General features: G+C 35.8%; 1 protein-coding gene and 1 pseudogene across 7 annotated transcripts in view; both read right to left on the bottom strand.

The window, feature by feature from the left end:
• Positions 1–12,830, bottom strand: part of PTPRM (protein tyrosine phosphatase receptor type M) — a 922,867-nt gene that overhangs the window by 398,327 nt on the left and 511,710 nt on the right. The window lies entirely within an intron of this gene.
• On the bottom strand, positions 2,093–2,519 carry LOC110207764 (mitochondrial import receptor subunit TOM20 homolog pseudogene; annotated as a pseudogene).

Below are 12,830 nucleotides of genomic sequence, written 5' to 3'. Positions count from 1 at the left end.
CACCTGGCAAGCAAACAGAGGGTACAGAGCTCAAGCTCAGTGATCATGAAATTATGAGTAAGTGCTTAGTAGCTATAAATACTACATGAATATAAACTAAGTTCTAGCAACCACACTAAAATCTGTGTGTGTGTGTGTGTGTGTGTGTGTGTGTGTGTGAAGATTATCTTGGCTCATGTGGGATAAAAAGCAAGGAAAAGATAAAGGAGCAGAAAACATTTCTTTCTGTGTTCCTGTCTGTTTTTCTCTATTGTCAATTATTACAACCTTCAATCAAGACCATCTTCAGAGTAAAATAGTTCTCCTAGAGGGATCGGAGGTATAAAAAGGCTTGAAAAGAATTCTTGCTCATTTCTTAGATGAAAAACAGGAACACTTAGTAATTAAAACAGTATTTTATCAGCAATCTTCAAAAGAAATAATGCTGAAAGTGTTCCTATATACCCCATATGACATTTTCTCCACCCTCCAACCTCCCACTCCAATAAAATTCTCTATTTAAGGGTCATATTTCTGTGACAAGTTTCCCACTGGAAACAAAAGCAATGTTAGTTTGACACTGGAACTCTGATGAAAAGTTGATGACACCCTAGGGCAAGCTACCAAGGAAGGTCAGGCAATCTCATTCGTGGAGGTCACTAATAATAGCACAAACCTTTAACAATATCCTAGACACTGAGCTATTTATCTACTTGAGGACAGAGGCTAGGATCATTTGATGCTCCCTCTTCTAAGTCTATGATTCTATCAATTGAAGTTTTATTATTTTAACCCAGTTGTGCAAAGAGATGCATAAAAGAATTTAGAGGACCTGTATACTGCTAAAGATGCTGACATTCTAGGGCTCTTCATACGTCTGATTGAAATGCAAAACACACAGTGTCTATATGTAACCAATCATTTATAACTAATCCCTTAATTTCTGGAAAATCTAAGCAGAGGTGAAAGAATGAATGTTCAACTCAGCCTCAGAGCTGTTGTTCAATACTGATGAGACTGCTATTTGTAGCTGTCTCTTTTAAAGCAAATCTCTGAAAAGGGTTTATTGTAAGATATTTAAAAGTTAGTCAATGAACCCCTTTATTTCCTTTTATCTTCATACAGAACAGCAAGTTACTCTAATGTAAAGATATCTATTATGCCTCCATCATGCCAATACTTCAACGGATCTGTTTTCAGCTCAATGCGGATATACTCCCTCCAACAGTGATGATTACAATGAATCTTTATCTTCTTATCTCATGCAGCTTTAGGCTAAGTCCTCCCATAAATCCTCCAAAGGTGGGGCAGAGGTGGAACACTCAATTCTGCTTGGGGCCTTCTTCAAAGTCTTTCAACATTATCTGGACCCCCATTTTAGTAAATTGAATATATCATCTTATATCTCTTCCTTTCACTTTTGTTGTTGTTCAGTCATTTCAGTTGTGCCAACTCTTGGTGATACCATTTGAGGTCTTCTTGGCAGAGACACTGGAGTGGTTTGCCATTTCCTACTTCAGCTCATTTTACAGATGAGGAAACTGAAGCACACAGGGTTAAGTGACTTGCCCAGGGTCTCACAGCTAGTAAGTGTCTTAGATCAGATTTGAACTCAGGAAGATTCATCTTCTTGACTCCAGGCCTGGCACTCTGCACTGCTCCACCTAGCTGCCCTATCCTCTCACTACATAGCTACTATCTTTTCTTCCACCCTTTGGATGACATGTAACTTTTTTTTGAGTGCAGAATTCTTTTTATTGCCTTATTTTTCAAAACTGAGCATTGGGTATTTTTAACATGTAGTAGTGTCACGTCACATGTATCTTACAACTGCATATTTTAGTAACAAATGAATTAGCAACACTTAGAGAATTCATAGTATATTTATAAAATGAAAATAATAATCAATATATACTTCTCACTAAGATAAATAAATAAAATCCAAGCAAACCTACCTACACAAAGCTAGAACCAACTTTGGTAGATTTCAGTGTAATACACAGTCCATAAGTAGCATGTATGTCTTCCACCCTCCCCCCACATTGCTGCTCATCCTCTGGACTAAGAATTATTTAAAATTTTTTATTAAGATTTTATTATGTTGAAATATTTCTCATTCCATATCATCTTTGGCCAAGCTCTGTACGCTCACAATTCTCTGGCTAATTGTTGGCAGCTTAGTCAGAAGCATCTGAAACACTGGTGATGGAAGAGTTTGCTGTAAAAACTTGCAACTGCTGTGGCTGCCCACAGATAGCAATGGCATTTGTCAAGTGGTCAATACCCTTTTCCTAGTCACCTTGTGACTCTTCACCAAGCTGTATTTCTTCAAGAAGAACTTCTGAACAGCTTCTACATCTTTAAGGTCAGGTAACTTGCAAAGCCCAGCTCTCTCTTTAGCAAGCTTCTGTTTCTTTCTTTGCTCTCGGAGCCAGTTCTTGAAGTTTGGGTCTCTCCGTCTCTTGTGGTCAAAGTAAATACATTAGCCGATGAAGAAGGCCCCGCACGACGGTGTTGATCATGCCACTCAGGCCCACCATGTTTCCAGCAGCTGCTCGTGGTGGAGGCAGCAGCAGCAGCACCCTACTCGGCTGACTCCCAAGCCAGGAGAGTGATATAACTTGGATTCTTTAGAGACTGCAGTATTCCATGGTTTGTGGCCATAATGTATCACCAGAAGAACAGCTACATCTGTTGTATGGTATCTTGTAAGCCACATCTTTGGTACAGTTCTGTTGCACTCTATTTACACCCACCATTAGTCTTTCCACTGTTCTTTGAGTGGCCCATAACTTTGAATTTTTAGGGTGAAGCAGGTAGGTGCAGTGACAGCGTGCAGGGCCTGGGGGAAGGAAGATCTGAGCTGAAATCATGCCTCGGACACTTATCAGCTGTGTGTCCCTGGGAAGTTATTTAATATCTGCCTTCCTCAGTTCCTTTAACTGTAAAAATGGGGATAATAATAATATTACCTATATCACAGGCTTATTGAAAGAATTAAATGAGAGGATAGTTACAAAACCCTTAGCACGGTATCTGGCACGTAGTAGGTGTTTAATAAATGTTTATTCCCTTCCCTTCCTTTCCCCCTTCTATGATTCATAGACATATGGCATTACTGAAACATCAATGGTGTTTAAAGAAAGTGGGTTTTGTTTCAAGGAGAAACTTGATACTATCAGAATGTCTATGAAATCTCCTAATTCCAATTCAGCCCATTGTCTTTCTACTACTTAATGTCAGGCCTAGTTCATTATCCATTTGGGGTATGTTTGTATTTGTGCAGGGGTAGGGAACCTTTGGCTTCAAGGCTACATATGGCCTTCTAGGTCCTCAAGCCCGGCCCTTTGACTGAATCCAAACTTCACAGAACAAGTCCCCTTAATACAAGGATTTGTTCCATAAAACTTGTACTTAGTCAAAATGCCGCACCCAAGGACCTAGAAGGCCGCAGATGCCCCAACCCCTGTGGTGTGTGTGTGGGTATGAAAGTTATAATGGTAGCAGGAGGTCTGTGGGGTCCTCAATGAGCAGTCCAGACCACAGAGAAGCGTGGTTGCCAACCAACTCAACTCCTATCTCACACTACTACATTCACTTCTTTTTAGGAATAAGACATATTCACTTCACAGCTGGTGCCCCCAACCTATCAACCATTTCCCTTACATTCCTTATCAGCCTCCTCTCTGTGGGTAAGGTTTATTACCTCAGTAAATACTTTAATCACATTAAATAAAAGTCTAATACAAGGGGTAACTAGGTAGCACAGTGGATAGAGCACTGGCCCTGGATTTATGAGGACATGAGTTCAAATCCAGCCTCAGACACATAACACTTACTAGCTGTGTGACCCTGGGCAAGTCACTTAACCCCACTGCCTAACCCTCCCCCTCAAAAAAAAACAAAAAAAAAGTCTAATACGATGGAAGCTGCAGATACATTTTCAAGTATTTCAGAAACCGGAAGCACTTCATTTTCCCTCACTCCCAAAAGCAGAACCTCCCTCCTTCTGGCTTCCACTACAGTATGAAAAAACAGAAATTGTATGTGCTTAATACAAATATCCAAATTTCTGCAAGGTGCAGGGAGATGTGGTGCAAGTCATTTAGGATACACCACACTGTCTGTTTGCTAAAAGTCTCCTCCTGGCTGAAATGGCTGCAGAAATCTCAATGACTTCTCAAATCATCAGTGACTTCTCAATGCTATTAGCTCATTCGCTTGACGACACAAAGCTGAGTTGCTCTAATGTGACTACTTCTTTTTAAAAGTTTGGGCATTAGATGTACTTTGTCCCAAATTCTGCTGAAAGATGTTACATAGTCCTTGGGGAAAACATACAGTTTACCAGCCATAGGCATGCTACATCTATAGGTGGACCAACCTCAATGAGCTATCCATCCAAATGCATACCATAGTTCCAACAATAGTATTCTTTACCCAGTAGGTTTTTCTTATGTAAATTTTGAGACTTAAGTTGACAGGAATGGGTGATTATGAATCTCACTTAAGAAGTGTATAGTGTTCTAAGGTTTGACACAAACAACATGTCATACCCAATGTTATAAACAGGACAATGTAGAAGATGTAATCATCTATAAGGAATCTCTTTTTCCATTCCCTTCTTTTCTGAGCATCCTTAATTACAATGGCAAATATCTTTAGAAAACACACGTCTCCCTCTTAATGGCTGTTGGATATAAATAATGCAAGGATCATTGAAGAAATTCCTCTCCATTCTCTCATCTAGCAAGGACTCCTATATGTCTTTAACCTGTATGCTTGAGAAAAAAGTTGCAATGTTACACATTCTTCCCTTGAATCAAATGTGTTTTTTATATTGTTAATAAACAATAAACACGGTGGGATCTTTTATCTTCTCATTTTTCCACTGCTTATTGCTGTTTTAGGAGGTAATGATGCTCATAATCTTTCCCTCTCCTCTTGTGCAAGGCTTTGTAAATTAGTTTATATTCTAAAACGGTCCTTCCTTTGTTGTCACATCTCTCTACTTGGCCAAAGAAGTTGCTAGATTCTTCTGGCCTCTTCATTATGATGATTGTTTTACATTGGTTAAAGTGCAGTAGGAAATCATCCATTACCCACTTCTCCTTTTTAGTAACAGTAGTTAGTTTGAAGAGACAAGATTAGAACTTTCAAAGGAGTAACTAGATGACTCAGTGAATAAGAGCACTGGGCATGGAATCAGGAAGACTCATCTTCATGAATTCAAATCCAGCCTCAGACACTTAATAGCTGCATGACCCTGGGCAAGTCACTGAACCCTGTTTGCCTCAGTTCCTCATCTATAAAATGAACTGGAGAAGTAAATGGCAAACCACTCCAGTATTTTTGCCAAAAAAAACCCAAATAGGGTCATGAAGAGTTGTGTACAACTAAACACAATAATAACAAGACCTTTTAAAAATTCAAAGCCATATTTTCTCATCTTGATCTTTTTCCTCCCTAATTTGGTGTTTATTTTGATCTTTGCTCCAAGAAATCTGACAGCATACAGAAAAGTAATTTAGAAATGACTCCTATATCCATTATTATTTGTTTTTCCTTAAAATATAATAAATCTTATTTCTCATGGTGCTATTTGGTGACTGGCATTTCTGGTACCTTCCAACTGTTCAGTTAAGAAAAATGTATTTGTGATATACTGCATGGATATAAGCCTTCTGTGCAGTCTACCTTTTAAAATTTTTATTTATGTAATTTGTTTTTAAGTTAAAAATATTTGCATATCACACCTTCACAAGAGGTCTCTCATAAAAAAGTAAAACACTTAAGTAAAACTAATAATACAGTGACCTCATCTGAAAGTGCATGCAACATTTCACATCTGCAATACCTGCCACCTGTCTACTAAAAAAAACAGTTTACAGAAATCTATTGTTTCCCCATCCAATTTGAAAAAATATATACATTCTTGTAATAAACATACATAGTCAAGCAAAGCTATTTCCCTCTTTGGCCGTATATTGCCAAAAATGTTTTAATTTTAGATAGATAGATAAATAAATGAATAAACAAACAAACAAACAAATAAATGAATGAATGAATGGATGAATGAATGAATAAATAAATAAATAAATGAACAAAAGGACTTTTATGATAAAGGGATGAAAGTGGCACAAACTCCTCTCAAAGAAAATGGAAAAAAAAAAACCTTGCCAAAAAGAACGTAGGTTTCTTTGAAGAAAATATGTAAGACTTTTAAAAAATGTTATAAAAATAATTAAATATTTGGAAGAAAGGATAAGAAAAAAGGATCAACATCTTATATAAAACTTTACTCTAGTAATATTCTCTAAAAATCAGAATGTAATGGGCCAATTGTAAATTAATTATTCTAGGAAACTAAAAGAATTATTAAAACAAAAGCAAAAGAAAACAGGGGAAAATGTAAAGCACCTTTTATTTAAAAGAAAACTGTGACCTGGAAAACCTTGATTAAGAAGATATAACTTTAAAGTAATAGGACTGCATGAATTCAGTCAGCAAAAAAAGAACCCTGATGCTATATTTCAAGAAATATTTTATGTGCACAAGCATGTTAGAAAACAACAATGTGAAAATGGAATTACAGATCATCTCCTCAAAACAAAAAAAAATTAAAACTCCAAAATGAAAATTCCCAGTAACATTATTGCCAGAATCTCAAACTTCTAACCCCCCCAAAAAGTAGCCAGAAAGAAAGAGATCACACAAAACATACCAGCTATAACTTTGCAGAAGCAGAGAATATAGAATGAGATATTTCGAAAGTCAAATATAAAAGTCTACAGCCATGAAGAACTTACTCAGAAAAAAAAACTGCAGATAGTCCTAAAGGAAACAAAAATAAATTTTCAAAGAAATAAAGGATTTTCAAATATTTTTCATGAAAAAAATCTGGAAAGAAAGTATGGAACATAAATATGGAAGTCAAAGGAAAATAAGGGGCAGCTAGGTGGCACAGTGGATAGAGTCAAGAGGACCCGAGTTCAAATCTGGCCTCAGATCAGACACTTGACACTTACTAGCTGTGTGACCCTGGGCAAGTCACTTAACCCTGATTGACTCGCCAAAAAAACAAACAAAAGAAAAATAAAATGATAACAAGTGAACAATCAGAAGTGACTTTATAAGAATACTTTGCTTACATTCTAATAGAGTAGATACTAAAAAGGTCCAAGGAATCATAGAGTTAGAAAATTGAGATAGAAGACCTAAAAAGAGTTTTGCTATGTTTTTAAAATATTATAAGAATAAAAAATAAAGGGGGAGAGGATTCACTAAGAGGATATGGAAAAAAAGACAGGAGTACATGTAAAGACACATAATTGGGTTGGGTAAATTGAAATATAATCAAATATGGAAGGAATAAAAGAAACAGCCATTACTTCTGCTCCATTTTTGTCTAAATTAGTCAATTAGTTTGTATCAAGGGTATCTATAGGAACAGAAAGAGGGAAAAAAGAAATATAAAAGGGAGGATTAATCATAAGGAAAGAAAACCTTAAGCTTAGAAAGGGGATAGTGGAGAAATGGTTAAATGGAAAACAATAAAGGTAATAACTAGAAGCAAACAGGAAGAAAAGAGTATAGAGAAGAAAAATATTAGAGAATAAAATGGAGTGAAATAAACATTTAACTAACATAATTGTTAATATGAATGGGATGAACTCACTCATAAAGTGGAAGAAGGTAACAGAATGCATTAGAAAGTAAAATCCAACAATATGTTGTTTAAGAGAGGCACACTTGAAACATAAAAGCTCACACAGGTTACAAATAAGGAGTTAGAGCAAAATCTCCTAATATCCCTAATGAACATAGATTCAAAAATTTAAATAAAACAATACCAAAGAGAGTACAAAAACATACTAGAAAGATTTTACCCTCTGTCTTCGATGGACTTATAACAGGAATTCAGGGTTAGTTTAACATTAAGAAAAGTATAAATTTAATTAACCATATCAATAATAAAAGTTTAAAAAACCCTATGATTATATCAGTATATATAGAAAAAGGTTTTGAAAAAATACATTTATTTCTGTTAAAAAATTAGAAACAGTAACCAATTATCCTTTCCTTATAATGATATGTAATCATTATAAAAAAATCAAGAACTATTTGTTATGGTGATAAACTAGAATCCTTTTCAATAAATTCAAGGGTGAAAGAAGGATTTCCATTGTCACCATTTCTATTTGACATAGTACTTGAAATGCTAGCTATAACAATAAGACAAGAAAAAGGAAGTCGAGAAAGGAATAGAAGAAGCAACAGAAGGAAGAAACAGAAGTATGAAGGATTAATCATAAGTAAAGAATAAGAAAATTACCAACTGTTTTTGCAGTTGATATGATAGTGTATTTAAAGTACCCTAAAAAGTCATCTAATGTTAACTGAAACAATTCATAACTTTAGGAAAACTGTGGAAGAGAAAAATAACCACAAAATTATCAACATTTCTATATAATATTAATAAAACTTCACAAAACAGAGAACTTCCATGTAAGATTACTATAGACTATGTAAATTACCTGGGAATCTACCTTCCAGGTTACACTCAAGACATTTAGAATACAACTACAAAAATCTGTTTTGGTAATGAAGGTAGACCTACATAAATGGGAAAATATTAATTACTCATGAGTAGGATGAGGCTGTATAATAAAAGTGATAATTTTTCCTAAATTTACCTACATAAATAAACTTATTCAATGTCATACTATGGTACGACAATAATTTCCTGACACAAATCCCCTTATCCTGGCCCAACTCCTTCTCTGCATATACAATCTTCAAACAAGGTCCTTCAGACCTTGTTTCCCTAGCAGCATCCTTGGTAAAGCTTCCTCCCCACCATGAGACCCGATGAGTCCCAGTTTCTCTGACATAGCTTCCTGATTGAAGGACAATAAAAAGTCTAAGGTATGTGATCTCTGAATCTTTAAGACCTGATTTGTGCCCAAGACCACATGAGTCACTATATTCTGATGACTAATTGATCAGATGCATTTCCAAATGGAGATAGAGTGGTGCAGCTAAGTACTGCAGTACCCTTGTTGCATATCCTTGCTGTTAAGGCAAAGTAAACTTCCTCCTTTGTTAAATGTTTAGTGACTCATGAGCGCATCCCTTCACCCCAACATCAAACCAGAACTAAGAAAATATTGGCTTTTGAACTGCACCAACAAAATATACCAATCAAACTACCAAAGGATTACTTTCATAAATAGAAAAAAAATTACAAAATTCATATGGTAGAGAAAGAAAGGGAAAGTTTCTGCAGCTCTACAGTAGGATGGTAGGTATTAGCCTGGAGGTGGTATTAGGAAATAACCATTAAAATATCAGATGCTTCTTAGTTGAGCTCCTTATGTTTGCTGCTGGCATGCTATACTATTGGATTATAAGTTATTTGAGCACCATTTTAGTAGCATATCTAGGATTATTAGTAGACATATGTTAATATACCAAACTAATATAAAATTAGTTTCACTTCTTAAATGCAACTATTGTTGTTTAATCCATTAGTCATGTCTGATTCTTCATGACCTCTTTGAGGTTTTCTTGGCAAAGATACTGGAGTGCTTTGCCATTTTCTTCTCCAGCTGATTTTACAGATGAGGAAACTGAGGCAAATAGAGGTTAAATGACTTGCCTAGGGTCACACAGCCAGTAAGTGTCTGAGGCCAGAGTTGAACTCACCTAGCTTCCTTAATGCAAACTGTACGTCAAAGTTGTATTAGGTCTCTTTTTATAAGGTTTTGTTTTATCCCAGCAGTTATACCAAGATATTTACAACTGTCCTTTAACCTCTAAAGTTATTTTAAGTATGAGCAAAGACGAAGTGATATCCAAGATTTTTAAAAACTTTGTAGCTGCCTCCATTCATTCTCACTGTTTATGCCTTTTATCATCTTGACCTCCTTCCCTTAACTACACTACTCTTTACTGCCTTACCCATGTAATAATAGATTCTGCTTCCTCATTCCATGACCAAATTATTGAAAAAAAAGTTATTTATTCTTAATAGCATTTTCCCACTGTTGTATAATTTTCAGAATAAATAAGAATATTTACTATTCAGGAGAATTAGGCAGAAGTAGACTATTTTATATAATGTCCACTGGAGACTATCTCATTATACTTGGTTCTAATTAATGTTATTACATTATGGTAATTTTTTTTTTAGTGAACAATAACTTTACCAAAACACTACATTCATTCACTAATACGACAAAGATGTGACTATTCATTGTGTAAGACCCAGACTGTGGTCTCCTGCTTTATAAAAATGGTGCCATGATAGAAACCTTGAAATGTACTGTTCTTCACAGGAAATCCACATCGTTCTTTGGTAACTACAAGACTTTATAGTAAATGAGCAGTACTTTCGAAACAGCAGAAACCACAACTACAAATAACTTTTATTGCTTTGAGAAATACTGTAGCATGGGAGTTCCTCTTATTTAGAAGCATGTACTTTACATGTGTTGTAAAAATAAAAACATGTTTATAACATTTAAATCTAGTTGAATTTATGATATAGTAGAAGAAATAAAGACTGGGAGTCCCAAGACCTGGACTCCTATTGCCTGCGCTTCTATTGACCAATAGTATGACCATCAGTAAGTCACTCAACCACACTGTTTGACATTACTTTTCTTTCTTTGGTTCTCCTCCTACCTCTGTGATGACTACTCCTCAGTCCTTCCCACCAGTTCACTATTCAAACCACATCCCCTAACTATAGCTGTAGTTCAAGACTCTTCTTGGGCTCTCTCTGTTTCTGTCTCTCTATCTCTGTCTTTGTCTGTCTCTGTCTCTATTTTTCTGTCTCTCTTTTTCCTCCACTGAAACTCTTTCTCTTAGTAAGTATATTAGCTACCATGAGTTTAATTATCATCTCTATAGAAATTGTTTCCAGATGTATATATACAGTCTTAGTCTTTCTCCTGAGTTCCATTGCTACACCACTAACTTCCTATTGGATATTTCAAACTCAACATGTATAAAACAGACCTTATAGCTATTTTTACTCCCAAATTCACTTTCCTTATGAACTTTGCTTTTTCTGTCAAAAAGTACCACCACTCTATCAGTCTCACAGGTTCACATCCCTAGCATTATTCTTGACTCTCCCTCACCACAAATATATTTGTGGCCAAATCTTGCCATTTTTTACCTCTACAATATTTCTTACCCTTATCCCCTTCTCACTGCTCACATGGTGATGATCCTAGTTCAGGCTCTCATTATCAACCACCAGAACTACACCACTACCAGACGACAGTCTTCTAGATTCATCTCTTTTTACTACAATCCATTTTCCACCTAGCTGGCTGGTTTTATCAAATTGTGGTCTGACCACATGAATAAACTTAAAAAACACCAAAAGCTAACAATATCCTGTGGAATCAAATACAAATTCCTTAGTTTAGAATTTAAAGCCTTTCACAATCACAGCCTCCAACCTGCTTCAATATACATTATGCCCCTCCTGTACTCTAAAGTTCAATCAAATTTGCCTTCTTGCAATTCGAAAACAATACTCCTATCTCCCATCTCCACATCTTTGTTCTGCCAAGAATGTACTTCTTCCTCAACTCTGCATCTTAGAATTTCTCTTGTGTGTGTGTGAAGTGTGTGTATATGTGTGTGTATGTATGAATACATATACACACCCACATAATGTCTCCTCAAAAGAATATAATTTATGGCAATGGTATTTTGATTTTTATCTTTGTAGTCCTAGTACCTTTGTATAGCACCTGTGGGTATTCCCCTCCCAGCTTGATATTTTTTTATTTTTTATTAAAGGGACCATCCCTTGACTCACTTCTTAAAGAGGCCTATTCACTGGATGTGTGTTGCCTCCCTTAAAGTGAGAACCTGAAAAGACCTTAGCTTAAAAGGGCCAAGGTCTCCCATTGCATCTGGGGCTTTCTCCAGATGTCCTGATCGATATCTGGCCAGTGGACCCAGATGGCTCTGGAGGAGAAAGGGAGGCTGGTGAGTTTGCACAGTCCTCCCTCACTTGAATCCAATTCACTTGCAAGTCATGGCGTCATCTTCCTGATGTCATGGTCCTCTTTGAGAACGAAGGACCAACAGTTTATAGCATCTAGTGATGATGATGTTCAAAGTCTTTCATATAATCCGCATTTCCTACTTCAAGCATTTGTCCTTTTGAGGAAAACTATTATTTTTTCGGGGGACAGAAGGAAATGAAAATGAGGAGAACCTGGCAACTCAAAAGTATCACTGTTTTTCTAAAACTTTGGTTATAGAACCCTCTCCTCTTGACTTCATAAACATACTGTCAACGTTCCTTCTATAGATTCTGTAAGTTATGTGTTTGCACAAAATTTATCAAATAACACATTCCCTCTACATCGAAAATGATATTTACTGTCACAAAGCTAACTATTAGCATTATCAGATTGAGAGCATTAAAAATGGCAATGCTTACAATATAGGCAAGGAATACCCAGATTTTCTCAAGCAAAAGATTACTTACACTGTGTGTGTATGTGTGTGTGTGATGGATGAGCATGTATACATGTAGCAGGGATGGGACTTTCAGAAGGTTTCTAAGAAAGAGGGACAATAATACGCATTAAATGTTTACTTCAAATTGAGCATATAAAAACCCTAGTACAACAGAAGTCCTGCATAATTTTTAGACACCTGTTAGGAAATAGCTGGGCAGTTTCGAATGATTTATTAATACTTCATTTACTGATACCAACAATAATTACTTTTATTAGATGACATATTTATTTTCTTCTCCTAATATACTAAAATGTTTCTCCTTTCATTATTTTTTAATCATGATTAACAATAAA

This window comes from Phascolarctos cinereus, unplaced genomic scaffold (assembly GCF_003287225.1).
Source record: "Phascolarctos cinereus isolate Bilbo 61053 unplaced genomic scaffold, phaCin_HiC Scaffold_4;HRSCAF=312, whole genome shotgun sequence".
Taxonomy (NCBI): Eukaryota; Metazoa; Chordata; class Mammalia; order Diprotodontia; family Phascolarctidae; genus Phascolarctos; species Phascolarctos cinereus.
The sequence above is the reverse complement of the archived record's forward strand: the minus strand, read 5'-3'. Positions and strand labels throughout refer to the sequence as shown.